The following is a 13,479-nucleotide window of genomic DNA, read 5'->3' as shown; positions in this document are numbered from 1 at the left end:
TAGGTACCGTAGTTCTATGAATCGTAATGTTTTACATAACGAATGTCTCGTCCGGATAAAACTACTGCAGCTTCTCACAACCTGTAAGTATAGCCGGGGAAAAGAAACTGCAAGAAAAACCTCAGGGCCCTAGTCGTTAGTTAAAAAATAAAACGAAATATTTTTATATAAGTACAATTTAGTAATTTGATAGTAATATCATGGCAGTTAATCCCATGCATTAATAATATCTTCTCAATAATTACTTACGTAATACTTTTTTACAAAGTTTATGTTCAATTACTGTCTTTAAACTGTCCAAAGGTAAATTCTGACATTGTCCATTAAAAGATTTAGTGATCTTATAATTTACAACGTACATCATCATCATATTATATCATACAACATAAAAATAATTACAAAAGGACAATGAGTCAAAAGGCCCCCCTCCACCAACAAATTCCAGACATATCTCATTTGAAGCGTTTTAGTGAGTTGATATTTTTGTTCTATGGCGACTTAATCGAAATACGCGGGTTTAGCCGGAATTCGGGATTTTAATGATTTTTTTTATTTTATTTCTAAACCCCATGGATTTTGAAACTAACACTAATTAATAATTTTTTTAGACACTAATGATGTTTTATGTTTTTTTTTTTACTTACACGTATAAAGTATCTGTTGGAAGGGGCGGACGGGTTTCATACAGTTACGGTCATTGTCCTTTCAACAAAAGAAAAATCCGCATATTATGATGCACAACTTACCACTATGTACGCGCTGAAGTGAGATGGATGGGTAATAAAGAATCAATGGTGATGATTCCAGTACACACCATTTAATTTTATTTTAAGTTATACCTGTAACTTTTGTAACTGCCAAAAAGGAAGAGGACGGGTAACCGACAGACATAAAAATGAAACACACGTCTAATTTAGGCAGAAATCTAACAAAGTATCACTTAAAATAAATTAAGGAGGTGTCCACACGTATTCAGGGCCAATAAAATATTTAAAAAAAAGTGTACTTACTTATTTACATGTGGTGCTCATCATCCCTCCAGACCATCGCTGAAGAGGGATTGGTTGGGCCTAAAGACAAAAACAATAAAGAAATAATTGCATTCTAAACATGTTCATAATTAGTACGTACCTACTTTTAGGCAAAACGAAGTTCCAATGAGCACTAAGAATTTCTCCATTTAAGATTTTGGACATCCTGTTCGAAGAGCTATTCAATTTTACGGGTTGATATTATTAGGTTTTTTTTTTTTAATAAACTGGTATCATGTTGACTAAATATGAAAATTATAGAGATTACAAACGTATTAGCTTTCTTAGACATTTAATTACTTTGACTACATAGGTAGATAGGTAAAGTAGGTATGTACATAGACATTATGGTCACTCACCCATACGCGCGTGCAAAAGCGCAAGTCGAGTCGATTGTTTGGAGTGGCCACGTTATGACAGGTAAAATCTATTTATATATTTATTAAGATACATCAACAGCAGTAAACCCAAACAAAGAATTTAAAATACACATAAGAAATGTTCCGTGCTACGTCCCCCAAAAAATACATTGATGGCGGTCTAAAGTTTGCCTTCTTTTAACCTTCTACTTTCATGAATAACATAATATTATGCACCTTTTATCTTTGTTTTTAGATGGAAATGATGACCCTTTTATTACATCCAGGACGACACATCTTCAATCAATCAATCAATAATACTTTATTGCACAACGACATATACAAAGGACATAAACATACGAATAAAAACATTAGTACAATATTATATATTGCATCTTCCACCTATTATTATTCTGATCAGAATTAAGTGAAGCAATATAGGTTACAACTTTTGTCTATGAATATCTGGTCCAAATAGTAACAATTATTTATATATAAGCCTCTATCATTATATTATATTTTGGAATAATCAGAAAATAGGTAATCATCACGTTAAATGCCATTTGTATATTTTTTGGGGAACTTAGCCTGGAAAGTCCTTCATTTTGATTGCACACAGCACTGACTATAATAATAATAACAGGTACAAAAGTTTACATCTTAACTGTATTATGATAATATAAAAAAAATATATATCATTGATGTATAAACGTTACTATGGCTAAATAGTTCAACGGGAAACAAAAAGCGCACGATTAACATCAAGGCGATAAGTAGCTGTTGTATAAAATAAAACAATCACAAAATGGCACACAAAAATAAAAACATTATTTGTGACTTGTGACACTACTTGCCATGCCGAATAAAAAAAAAAACAAAAGCAATCAGTGTCTTTAGCGTGTACTCATGCAGAAATCCTTTTTAATTTACAATTAAATATGATCAGCAACGTAATTGTAAACATAATTCTAAGAATAAAATAAATATTCAAAATTTGTTCCAAATATCAAGCACCAATTATTTTTACATAATATGCTTCTGCCGTAACATTCTAGGTATTTTGGAATAATTATCCGAGTAGTGAGAAAATAGGTAATTATTACGTTAAAGCTGTACAACGCCATCTTTATTGTTTTTGGTGTTCGTAGCCTGGAAAGTCCCTCACTTGGTTTGTCATTGCCATTTATAAAAATATCCTAAATTAGATATGTATACAGGGTGTTAGTGACATCGTAACGAATACTCAGGGGAATGATTCAGACCATGATTCTGAGTTAACATCAAGTGGAATTTTTCGTCGCAAAATTCATGTTTTTTTTATTTTTTTTTATTATTTTCAATTCTATACTTTTGCGATGAAAAATTCCACTTGATATTAACTCAGAATAATCAGCTGAATCATCCCCCTCAGTATTCGTTACGATGTCACTTACACCCCACACAAGTACATACGGTAGCCATACTGACACCGTAACGAATACTGAGGGGGATGGTTCAGACCATGATTCTGAGTTGATATCAAGTGGAATTTTCAGTCTGAATATTCCTGAAAAATTTTGTGTTTTTTTTTATTATTTTCAATTCCATACTTTTGCGACGGAAAATTCCACTTGATATCATCTCAGAATCATGGCCTCAATCACCTCTCAAAGTTTTCGTTACGATGTCACTAACACCCTGTATATTTTTAATGTTGCCAGAAACATACTGCGGCCCAGGGAAAGGAACAGACAATGACAATTGTACTACAGTTAAATTTAAGTAGTAATAAGTTTAATTTAACACCACACCCCGGACACTTCATACAAACAACCTCGTTTTACACAGACACCACACATTGACGTTATCATACACGCGCATCTGTGTGTGTGTGACGTCTGACACCATACGATTCAAGTCTAAACTATGTTCGAGGGGGGTGAGGTAAACCTCTCTGAGGGATGAGAAAGAGATCTCTCATCGGATCTAACTCGGATGGGCAGCGTTCGGGAAGCTGCGGAATATCTTCTCGTCCAAAATACCTCAGTGTCTCAAGACTAAAGTCTTTGACCAGTGCGTGTTGCCAGTGATGACCTACGACAGTGAGACCTGGTCGCTCAGCGGGCAATGGGGAGAGCTATGCTCGGTATTTCCCTGCTCGATCGAATCAGAACTAAAGTCACCGACATAGCTCGGAGAATTGCAAAGCTGAAGTGGCAATAGGCAGGACACATATCGAGGAGAAACGATGGCCGCTGGGGCGGAAAGGTTCTAGAATGGCGACCACGTGTCTGATGATGCTCAGTGGGTAGGCCCGCTGCAAGGTGGACTGACGATCTGGTGAAGGTCGCGGGAAGCCGCTGGATGCCAGCAGCGCAGGACCGATCGTCGTGGAGATCCTTGGCGGAGGCCTATGCCCAGCAGTGGGCGTCGTACGGCTGATGATGTGTGTGATGTGTGAGGTAAACCTTGCTCAGACGCTGGTGAGGAGCGGAGAGTTGCCGTTCTATACGTAGTATTATTCCTTATTCTAGGCTTATGTTTAGTTAAATTGATTGTCTGTTCCTTTGCCTGGACTGTTCATTACATTCGCATGCAGTACAATATAATACATTACATTGACACAAGACAAAATGCACACAAAGAAAAAAATAAAAACGTAATTAATATTTGCCTGTCTACCCTACTTCCATCATCAGGTGAGGTGGTAGTATTATGCCAAGTTCAGCGTCAAAGATAAGAGAGTACTCCAGTTTACAAGTTATCGATTTCAGAGTTCACTGTCTGCAGTTCGCCACGGGGCGAACAGACGAGATATTTTTACCGACTTCAAAAAAGGAGGAGGTTCTCAATTCGACCGTATATATATTTTTTTTATCAAAAAAAAAATAGAAGGTTCTGTAGAGAGGTAGCTTCGTTTAACCTTCTTTCATGGATATGCTTCTTTCATCAATCAGATCTATCTACAAACTGAGATGCCGCGATTCTCTCAGAGAATTTTTTAAAGAGATTTCCATTAGGACTGTACCTTGTCAATACATATATATGAACATTATTATTGTTAGGAAAAATTTACACTTATATTTAAGAAACTGTGATAAGCACAAATACAACCTAAGGAATAAGAACAAATTAGCAGTTCCTAGTTCCAGACTATCCAAAATTAGCACATCATTTGTAGCGCTGTGTGTGCGATACTATAATAAGATACCAGAAGATGTACTAGGCCTTTCGGGAAATATGTTTAAGAATGTTATAAAAACTACTTTAATCAGTAAAGCTTATTATAAAGTAGGAACCTATCTTAAGGATAATAATATTAAATGGATTACTTCAGCTCAACACAAAAAAGACAAGAATGTTTGCAATAAAAACTTGGCCCTAAAATACTGAATTTGAAATAACTTTGTAAGTGGATTAAAAAGGATTGTGAAACACTTGATGATATTTGAACAGTAGAGTACTTTTTCTTTTTATATCCAGGCGGAGGATTTTTGAGCTTCTTTTTATAAGTGGTGCATGCTCGCCTCGAAATGTTCGTGTACGCGGTGGCGTCCGGAAGTCGGGTCGCACCTTTCCCTCAAAAATGTGCGAAGGGAGCGATGGCTGGCTTTCGCGTCAACTCGTGATCGGGTGCTGCGTATGTGGACAGGCCTGCTTCTGACAGGGAGCTCATAAAACACTGTTTCTGTGATAAAGTCACATAAACTCTTTATGTTTCACTTTCCTTCCACCGACTGTAATTGGAATACCATTGTATTTAAGTCTATAAATTATGTAATACAAACTGGATTAAAAGAAAAGAAAGGAAAACATGAAACAGTAGGACTAGGGCCCTGTGCTGGGAGGTTTTCTGGCCACGTCTTTCCCTCAGCGTTACAGATTCCGATGTGGTAGTAGTTTTACAGCTAGTTACATAATATGTAATTTAATTATGTCTGACGTTCAAAAAGCGCTAACTTTGTGAGCCAATTTTGAAAAATAAATATTTTTGAATTTTTTTTTTGAATATGTATCTTTTATTTTTATTTTTATGTATAAATTTCCATTCCATCCATTATTATTGATCAGAACTGTTGAGTGATCAAAGCAAAGCGAAGCAATATAATTCTAAACATATCTAATCCAAATATAAAGCAACAATTATTTTTATATATGCCTCTGCCATTACATTATATATTTTTTCTACTCCTCTACTTTAATCTGGCATTTAAATAACCAAAAAGTCTAATATAAGTACATACATAATTAAACTCTTTGAAAAAGTGTACGCTCTATGGCCTATAAAAGCATTGTTTACAAAGTGTAACTGTACTATAATGTCGCCAAAAAAGCATTGTTGTTGTTTTTTTTTTTTTGACCTGGAAACTGGCACCTTTACTTTGTTTGGTGCCATAGATATACTATAAAAAAAAAGTATACATTTGCCGCCATTTTCCCGCGCGTTGGAAAATAAATTGGAAAATTTTTGTGTTTCGTTTCAAAACACTAAAAAGTATAAAATAAAAAGGAAAAATGGATGAAGAACTATTGAATTCTACACCAAAATAGGGTCGTGTTCTAGGTTCAAGATAAATTATGAAATTCTGATTACTAAATAAAGACACATCTAAAACTAACGAAAAACATTTTCTTTTTTCTATTAAACTTATTTATGAATTTTAATCAAGAAAAACGTAATAATAAGTCCGACATTTTGTCACGTTTTTCTATGACGTCACAGAGTGCTTTTTCATACAAATTCCATAGTAATTTCGTGTTTTGACGTTTAGTAAAAAGTAACTGATTTGACTAGTTGGAAACTAGCCTATTACGTCGTCGTAGAAAAAGTATTGTATGCAACGTTGTATAACTAGGTCAAAAAATGCTCGTGGCGTCTCTTATTGCGATGTTCGCCAAGGCTCACATCGCAACTCACGCCACTCGCATTTTTTGACCCTTCTTATACAACTGTTGCATAAAATACTTTTTTTTAATAATTATGTAACCGACAAAAGAGAAAACAGGTAATTATCTTGTTAAATCTGTACAGCGCCATCTATATTGTTTAAGGAAAGTAGCTTAGAAATTACTCATTCTATTCGGCTTTATTATTTAATAATTGACCTACTTTAAAAAATAAGGAAGTTATCAATTTGACCAGTTGATTTCAGACTTTAGATTCCAACATTAATATAGAATAGAATAGAATAGAATAGAAAAAGTTTATTATAAAAGGACGCCACATACAAAAAAAATAAGACAACAACATCATATCTATCCACTAAAACAATTACAAAAAAAGCAGGATATTTGTCGAAATGATCATAAGGTGGTGGTGGACGTCCTGAGATAAAAGGGCCTCACTCAGCACAAGTCGCGGCGTGAACCACGACGCTGGTATTATGTGGACCCTGTCGGGTGACGCACAAACATCGTGCTCCATAAACATGTGTTAATGGTGTATATACATTATAATATATACCAAATTAAAAATACATTATAATGGCCCCGATTCCTGCAGACACCTCCCAATTCCACTCTAAGTCATACCCGTCATCCTCCCATCCGCCGAAAAGGAAAGGGACGGATGATTGACAGCTCTTAATTTTAGGAAGAATGAGTAAATAAATGAATAACCCGGGCGAATTTTTAGACGGTTGTTTTAGATTTGTGCTTAAAATTGACGTGTGTTCCATAAATTTTATGCTTGTCGATTACCCGTCCCTTTCCTTTTGGGCGGACAAGAAAATGACAGATATAACCCAAAATAAAATCAGATGGTATTTACAGGAACTAGCACCATTATATATTTTAATAGAATTAGAGTGTACATAGACAAATATCGCAATTATGTATACATAAATACTTAAGTTTAGAATAAAAAAGAAAGTTATTCATGTAGATAAAACTAGTAAATAAATGTAATAATATAAACAAATACGAATTCCATGAATGTGTATTGTGTAGTCTGTCTGTGTTAGTACCTATATATCTATCGCGCGCGCCGCACCCCGATTCTAGCTCGGTCGGTAAAGTAGTTTGGACACTACTACGAGTAGTACTTATAAATATTTTTTTTTTCCCATTCGACCGCCGCGCCGTCGAACGGGCACGACGTATTCCTAAAGTAAAGCGAAATTATAAATTTGTAAATTTGTAATAGAATTGCGTATATTAATTAAAAAGAAAAAATAAAGTAAATCAAATAAAGCAAATATACATTAACCAAATTAGAAATAATAAATTACGTCCAATACATTCAACAACATCCATAATAAATAATAGAAATAAATGCAGTCGTTTGAGAACCCCAACAAACAATCCATGAGGTAAGTCAAAACAAAATATAGTGTTTTATGTTTGAAGTACCTACCTACACTATCCACTTATATTGAATAAGTAAGAACTTTTTATTTTTGATTGACGGATAGTATAATTACTCGTTAGCCTGTGTATAATATTGCGATTACTTTTCAGACCATGCAAACATTACCCGACGGAAAATAATAATAATCATGACAAAGGTTGTGTCGCCGCATCCAGCCCGCTAGGAGGACTCCGCCACGTTGACGTGTCGAAACCAATTAGGTAAAATATTAATTAGCTTAATAGTTGCATATCTAGGAGATAGTATTTGTACTTTGATTTAAAGCTGTAAATTGTTTTCAGACTACGAAACGGCGGCGGCAAATCGTTCCAGCACTTGGATGCGGCGAAACTGAAACTGCCACGGAAAGCGGTGGTGCGGTGACGAGGTACTGCGAGTGAGTAGTACGACGCACGGGTCCTGGCAGCAGTCACGTCGCGGGACCAAACTAGTTTGTCCGCAAGATATGGTGGTAATTTAAAATTAACTATTCCGAACATCAGCGTTGCAAAATGAAACTGTCTGCGATATTTCATTTTTAGGATTCTAGCCTTGTTTATGTAAGGTGTTACGTGTGTGCGGGGAGGAATTTTGAAGCAGAATCTAGCGCAAGCATTCTGTACTCTCTGAACCAGTTTTTGTGAGCGCGCCAGAAGCCGAGGCCCATACACAGCGTCCATATAATTAAACTTAGAGAGAATTAAAGAGTCGCATAGTTTGATTCGAATGGGAGTACTTAAATATTCTCGAATTTGGTACATTACTTTCAGTCTGTAAAAACAGTTGCTAGCAGTATTCGTAATGTGCTTTTCAAAAAGTAACTCTTCGTCCATTAGCAACCCTAGGTTTCGCGATTCTGACACTCGCTGTACCACTTCGCCCCGAATACTAACGTTCAACCCTTGACGCGTAATACCGTCTATCTGTTGCTTAGTTCCAAGAATCATATACTTCGTTTTACTTGCGTTAAGTACTAGGGTGTTTGCTTCTGCCCAGGCTGCAACACGTTCTAAGTCTTCTTCTAGTCTAATTTCCGCCAGACGAGTATCACAAGGCTTACATGAAGTGTAAATCTGTATATCGTCGGCGTAAACGTGGAATTTACAGTTCTTTATTTGTTTCACCACATCGGCGCTATAAATAATGAACAGAAGAGGACCCAGTATTGATCCTTGCGGAACTCCCCTTTTGACGGTTTTAGAGTCCGACCTGACAGATGAACCGTCCTCGTTGCACAATTCGACAATTTGGGCTCTGTTTTCAAAATAGCTACTAAACCACTTTATGCTGTCTATGCTAAATCCGTAATAGTGTAGCTTCGACAATAGCATTGGAATATTTATACAGTCGAAAGCCCTGGAGAAGTCCAACAGAGTCAGCAAAGTCCCCTCACCATTGTCACGCGCAGCCAGTATATCATCTACAACCTGTAGCAAGGCAGTCGTGGTGCTATATCCCTTCCTGAACCCCGACTGTACGTACGGTAGTATGTTATTCTTTTCCAGAAATTTTGTAAGCTGCGAGGCAACTACTTTTTCTAATATTTTGGACATACATGGTAGGATACTGATTGGACGAAGATCTTTCAATTCTGTGGCATTTGAAGATTTTGGTATCGGTTTTACCAATGCCTTCTGCCATAGTGTAGGATACGTATTTGTTACTATGGAGCAATTAATTATATTGGTAATCACAGTCAACGTATCAGGCAGGGTAAGCAGTAGCATATCCAGCGAAATACCATCCATTCCTACAGCATTCGTTTTAATATTACGGACGACTTTCATGATATCACTTTCTGTGACCTGGCTTAAAGTAAATGTGTCGGACACACATTGATGACATTCAAAATAAGTCAATTGGGATATTTTTACATTATCGCTACCGGGTACATTTAGGAAATAGTTATTTATTTCGTTTGGGTCCTTGAAAATATTTGCTGGCAATTCGGGCCTACTTTTAATTCTCACATTTTTTTTTATATGTTTCCAAAGCGTACGCGAGTCATTTTCAGTGGAGTTAATATAATGTTCGAAGTATGCCTGCTTTTCCCTATTCAATGCCTCACTCACTAGCTTTTTTAAATCTTTATAGTATTTTTTATGGTTTTCTTGCTTAGTAAGTCGAGCCCTGGTATGTGCCTCGTCCCGCTTCTTCATCATAAGTTTTATGTTATACGTTATCCACGGGTACTGTTCGCACTTTACTGATACGGTTTTGACGGGAGCATGGATATCGAACAAGTATGAAATCATTTCACTGTAGTTAGTGACCATGTCATTTACATTTGTTAAAGAACTAACGTTGGTCCAATATAACGATGACAGATCTTTATTGAACATATTCAGATCGATGTCCCGTAATGACCTTCGCGTGATTCGACATGCCGCGGGTTTACATTTGGGGATATTTATTAAACATGTAAGGAATGCATGTCTTCCTAGTTCAGGGACATAATAGACATCAACAGAGCTCCCCTTTACATCCGTACAGACCAAATCGATGAGCGTTTCGCTGTGGCCAGTGAAGTGTGTTGGCTCAATAACAAGTTGATTTAAATTGTAACAACTGAGGAAAGTATTTAACTTCTTGACGGAGCTGTCTCGATCAGCGACGTCCAACATATCGACATTGAAGTCCCCAAGCAGTACTGTATGATCACTCCACGAAAATGTAGACACAGACTCGGACAGCGCCCCCAAAATCAAGTCTACTGTTACCCATTGTGGGCGGTATGCGGTGCCTATAACGACTTTTTTGCCGTTAACTGTAATAGCGAGCCACATCTGCTCGACACAACCAGACGGCGGGTGAGGCAGCACGCGGGCGGAGAGGCCGCGGCGTATGTAGAAGCCGACGCCGCCACCGCGCTTGCGTTTGCCCGGCGGCCGCGGCTCGTGCCGCAGCCGGTAGCCCGGCACGGCGGGGGCGCACCCCTCCCGGCCTTCCTTCAGCCACGTCTCGTTAATAGCCATTATGTCTACGTCGTGTCGGTCCATAGCCACTAGAAATTCGTCATGTCCCGTTCCCAAAGAGCCAGCATTAAACAAACCAACTTTTAATTTGCGTGTTACAATCATTTTAAACACATTAAACCGGTGGTACACCCATATTCATTAATAATAATGAGGAGTGTGATTAGAGTTGATCGTGTTAATATATTTGTAGCGTAGTTTAAATGTAGTGTTGCTGTGTTATTCCTTGTCTGGGTATGAAAATGTATGTAATAAATGTATAATAATATTATTGGTATATAGAATAAATTAAGTGATATTAGGCATATACGATATAATAGCAAAGAACAAATATAAATAATAATTTTCCATTCAATCCGCTCGGATATCCCCACCTGACCAAATGAGTCATAACGACTTTGTAAAGATACAATAAACACACAAACAGACAGTAAACAATGAACACTAGTAAACGACAGCAAAATACATTCAGTACAACCGGAAAATATCGTTACTTCATAATAACGGCTTCTTCCTTGCTGTAGCCGGGACCAAAAACCGATAGAATGTCGGCTTCCGTTCGGATTCGGTGGCCAGCGGATCCAGACGCTCGACGACAATATATTTTTCCGTCTCTTGACCAAACAAACCGCCAGTCCAACCGGTTTGCTGCTTCGCGAGCCCGGTAGAAAAGGTAGCGATTAGTTTTTGTCAATCGTTCGTTGACGTAAAGTCGTTGCGGGGCACCCTGCAGGCCGAGCCCCTCGGTGGTGATAGTGCGGCGAACGCGCGCTGCTCGTAGCAGCGCATCGCGGGGCGCGCGGCGAGCTAGTCGCACGGCGATGGCGCGCGGCCTCGGCGCCGCTCCCCGCTCCGCCGCACGGATGACTCCCACCCGGGCACAGCTCACCACTTCGCGCTCGTCCAATGTCACACCAAGCTTGGCAGCGCAAAGAGTAAACAGGTGGACAGGGTTTTCTCCACCTACCTCTGGAATACCAGATAGCTCCACATCATTTAACAGGAGCTCCTGGTCCCTATCGTTAAGCTCCATTTTTAGTTGGGCGACTGTAGATTCCAGCGCCTTGACCACCCCACCAGCCTCCCCACCCTTCCGCTGCTCCAACTCCATCAGGCGAGTCTCCAGCTTGTCGAGACGCGCATCGCAGGCACCGACCGCCATCCTAAGCTCCTGCATATCCTGTCGGAATGCACGAATCTCGTCACGCGTTTGCCGCATCTCCTCCCGGAACTGCCGAAACTCCAGAGCTAGCTCGGACTCCCGGAACTCTGTGATGGTAGTGTCCAAGGTAGGTCCTGCATGCGGGCTCTCCTCACACGACTGGTAAAGCGGTGGCGACACGACAGGGGCTCTTACAGGGGTGCTATCCTGGTTTGCCCTCGGGACTTTGGATGTGCACTCAGGACACTTCCAAGTCCGGCCCGCCACCGCGCCAGCAGGCAAGCCGACACACGCGCGGTGGTACAGCTTTGTGCAGCATGCGCAATTAACACCATCTATACTAGCCAGAAACTTCCCGCACGCACCGCACTTCGACTTTGACCCAACCATATTGATAGTATTTTAGTGATGATGTTCAACAATAGATGCCTGTTTGTTTATGTTGGTATTTTGTTTTGACGGTACTTTCTATATTAAGTTTATGATTACGACCGTGAATAAATAAATATTTTTGATAGTAACTATTTATTGTGGTTTTTCTGGTGTATATACTGCACTGAACACTGTGTCCACATTTAACGGTGATTATGAACTTGGTAAGTTTATGTTTATTATGATATGATAGCACAATACACGGTTTTTATATTTCTTTTTGATACAGCAACGGGTACGTGAACACGGTAACACGACGTTCGTGACGTCACTATATTATAATTTGTCACAACAAAAATATTATTCCTTGCTTTTTATTACACAGATTTTGATGTCGGTTTGTTTTATTTTTTAAACAGCCTGTATGGAGGAATGTCAGCAATAGTAGTTAACGCAGACTTCGACAAAACTCCTGTCAAATAAAAGACTTTGTCTGAGTCAGTTAGACTTGTGTTGTTATGAACTGCGTTGTTGAAACATTCAAAAAAATTTGGCCAATTTTAAATGTCCCCATCGAACGTAGGCAAATTAATCGGCGGCAGTTTAAGACGCGGTTTTTCCATGGTCTAGTGGTTAGAGCGTTGGGCTCTCGTTTCGTACACGCACGCCGGTTCAGAGTAGATCGTACTAAACCTTCTAAGGACATCTCCAATTCGGTCAATGTACATCCTTCCAGGTCTTCCTCCGCCAGCCCACAACACAAGAACAACACATAAACGAACGTACTATAACACACCATACCATAAACATTCCATATGTATGTTAACAATAGGCGTAGGATATTTCCACGAACCTATATGTACAATCAACCACATTATCCGCGTATTAGATACATAAATCACGCCTATTTCCCAACGGGGTAAGCAGAGACTATAGAATTCCATTTGCTTCGATCCTGACACACTTCTCTTCCTTCCTCCACATTCATCAATCGCTTCATACACGCACGCCGGTTCAGAGTAGATCGTACTAAACCTTTTCTAAGGACATCTCCAATTTAGTCAACGTAAGTCCTCTGCCAGCCCAAACCTGTACGACTTTGAAATAGAATACTCTGGGCACCATCGCTGTCGCGCCAGACAGAATACTGCGGGGCGGAAGGCAAGAGGGAAATGACTGCCCTAAAAAAGTAGCATGGAGAATTCTACGCTCTTAAATTAGTGATGTGTGATAGATTACTGCATATCCATGA

At 38.7% G+C, this 13,479-nt stretch overlaps 1 protein-coding gene across 15 annotated transcripts in view; it reads right to left on the bottom strand.

Moving 5' to 3' along the window:
- Positions 1–13,479, bottom strand: part of LOC126380060 (coiled-coil domain-containing protein AGAP005037) — a 246,107-nt gene that overhangs the window by 142,085 nt on the left and 90,543 nt on the right. The window contains exons 1-2 of one of the 15 annotated variants that reach the window (XM_050029248.1): positions 1,391–2,912; positions 1,011–1,070 (exon numbers count right to left, since the gene is read on the bottom strand). The exons of 13 other annotated variants lie outside the window; for them this stretch is intronic. The gene's annotated coding sequence lies outside the window, so the exon portion shown is untranslated. Of the gene's footprint in view, positions 1–1,010; positions 1,071–1,390; positions 2,913–13,479 lie in introns of those variants that run through there. One more of the 15 variants, XM_050029247.1, reaches the window with a different exon arrangement.

This window comes from Pectinophora gossypiella, chromosome Z (genome assembly GCF_024362695.1).
Source record: "Pectinophora gossypiella chromosome Z, ilPecGoss1.1, whole genome shotgun sequence".
Lineage (NCBI taxonomy): Eukaryota > Metazoa > Arthropoda > Insecta > Lepidoptera > Gelechiidae > Pectinophora > Pectinophora gossypiella.
The sequence above is the reverse complement of the archived record's forward strand: the minus strand, read 5'-3'. Positions and strand labels throughout refer to the sequence as shown.